Source organism: Onychostruthus taczanowskii, unplaced genomic scaffold (assembly GCF_017590055.1).
Source record: "Onychostruthus taczanowskii isolate IOZ18803 unplaced genomic scaffold, ASM1759005v1 scaffold20, whole genome shotgun sequence".
In the NCBI taxonomy this organism is placed as follows: Eukaryota; Metazoa; Chordata; class Aves; order Passeriformes; family Passeridae; genus Onychostruthus; species Onychostruthus taczanowskii.
Genome location: NW_024499240.1, coordinates 1,323,586 through 1,326,304, shown reverse-complemented (window position 1 = coordinate 1,326,304; position 2,719 = coordinate 1,323,586).

Genomic DNA, 2,719 nt, shown 5'->3' with positions numbered 1-2,719 from the left:
ACACCTGCAGATCAGCACCCCTAATCTTCCCATCCTCTCTGTTAAATATTCTTTGTAAATATTCACACAGTGTGAGCACTGTGTGAGAATGTACACTGCACGGTGCAGTGCGGTGATGTGCTGTGCAGAGCTGTGCTGGGCCATGCAGTGCAGTGCAATGATGTGCACTGGTGTGCAGTGCTGTACGCTGATGTGCAGTGCAGTGCAGTGCTGTGCAGTGCTGTGTGGTGCTGTGCAGTGCAGTGCTGTATTCTGATGTGCGGTGCTGCACAGTGCAGTGCAGTGCTGTGTGCTGATGTGCAGTGCAGTGCTGTGCAGTGCAGTGTTCTGATGTGCTGTGCTGTGCGGTGCTGTGCAGTGCAGTGCTGCGCGCTGATGTGCAGTGCAGTGCTGTGCACTGATGTGCTGTGCAGTGCTGTGCTGTGTGCTGATGTGCAGTGCAGTGCTGTGCGGTGATGTGCAGTGCAGTGCTGCGCGCTGATGTGCAGTGCAGTGCTGTGCACTGATGTGCTGTGCAGTGCTGCAGCCGTGGCGGCTGGGCCACGTCCCGGCTTCCCCCCTGCGCTCCAGCCGAGCAGGGAAGGGCAGCGTCGGGTCTGTAGCGGGGCCGGGCGTTGGCGCTGCTCAGCCTTTGCGATAGCCGAGGGGAAAGCCGAGTGCTCCTCCCCTGCACTGTCAGAGCGACTGCTATGAACCCTGACACCAATTTCAGCTACATCTGAACGGGACAAAGGTCTCAGAAATCAATGTAAACGTCCAGGAGAGCAATAGTCGTTTAGCAAATATTTCCATTATTCGCGGTCAGAGCAGGAGCTCAGCCATCATCTGTGCAACCTCACACTAGCTGGAATAAACAAGTAGCATTCTTTATCTCTGGAAGTTTAAAATGTCCTTTTAATGTCTGCAAACTCTTAGAGCCAGTAAAGGGTTGTTTTGGAATTAATATACAGCCTGATTTACTGCCACAGCGTACACAACAAAGCAAACACACAAACAATCCATCTGCACACACTGAGTCCTGCAGGCTCCCGAGACTGAGCAAGGAAGGCTCATGCGTCTTCTAGCAAAGGTGCTGGAGGCAGAAGAAAAAGTATTAGGGGGGAAAAAATTATGGTTTTTACAGAAATCTTTCAAGGGAAACTTGCATAAAGTAGAAATGAAAAAGTAATGATGAAGTAACAGTGAAACCGGAGATAAGGAAAAAGAACAATGAAATGAAAGTAAAACTAAATTAAGCTATTCTACAAAAGAAGCCTCCAGCTGAAGGAAGCTCCTCTGAGAGCAGACTACTGCAGCACATCTCAATGTGACAAGCAGCTGAGGGTACAATTTGAACTACAGAATACTTTAGGCTGGGAAAGGACCTCTGGAGATAGCTGGCTTTCTTTTAAAAGCAAGACATTAAATCAAGGACACTGTCAAGCAAAGCATTGAATATTTCTATTGAGGAAATTTCTGCTATTTCTCTGAGCAATATATTCCAAAGTCTAATTGTTTCTAGAGTGGATAATATTTTCTTCTTACATCTGGAGATAATCTCCTCTAAAGAAACATATTCCAATTCCCCTTTGTCCTGTGTACCCCAGTGAAGAATCATCCAAATTTTAGGAGCTGAAGAACTGTTGGTGTCCCAAGACAGGTTCTTTCACCTAGTTTGCAAGAGGCTGAGCTACACAGACAATCAAGGTATTTGATTTATTTACAGTTCTGCCTTGCACAGAAAGAGGTGCTTGGCGGCAAATTCACAAAGTCAGCACCACGACTGTCAACATTTTTTTACATTTTAGCAGACAAAGGCATTAACGCTCATTGGCCACAAGTTACAAAGTTTTTCATATTAATTAGTATTCTTTCTTCTATTGGTTAGACGATTCCCTCGCTTCTTATGCTGATTCGTCCACATACCCAGTCTTTCTCTTCTTCCGAGTCAGTGGTTTCCTGGATTGGTGGTCTGTAAATCAGTGGTCACAATCTCCTCATGCCAGAATTATCTTCTACCCAGTCACAGCTGATCTCAGCACAATTGCTGAGCTGTCTTCATTAGTTTTTTCTTTACCTTGGGAGTTCTGCCAAGTGTATTTGAGGCCCATAATTTGTGTTCTTTGGGTCTGCTATCAGCGATACATCCTTATTCCCAAACTTTGTTAACCTCCCTCTAGGTCTGAGATCATTGAAACATGCCTAAGCCCTAGACTTTAGCAAGGCAATTTTACCAACAAGTTATTTCTCTAACACCCAGGTATCACAGTGGTTGGATCTTCTCTGACCCTTATTTTCTCCAGGCTTTATAAACATAGTTCTTCCAAACATGTGACGGGCTCTCCAATGCTGTTTGCCTCTGGACTCTACAAATTTTCAGTGTCTTGAACAGTCCCCGACCAAAACTGAACACGGTAATCCAGACACTCTCTGTTTATCATTGTGATTACCTCAGAATCACACGGAGGTTCCCCAACCCCCCACGATGGAAACCAAGACTGCTTCTGAAGCTCAGTGACATGTACGGTATGGGTGAAATCTCATCTCAGGGGAGACCTTCCAGCAGCCTCAGACAGCAACCAAGCGCCTCACTGCTGCCACTGCGTGCAGAAAAGCTCAGAAACGCTGTGAGCAGCCCGGGAAGTGAGCTCTCATGAGCTGGAAAGTGAAAGACATGTTTCCGTTTACCATCGGGTTTTTCAACTCGGGGTTACTGCTAAAGGTTTCGTTACTGTCAAAG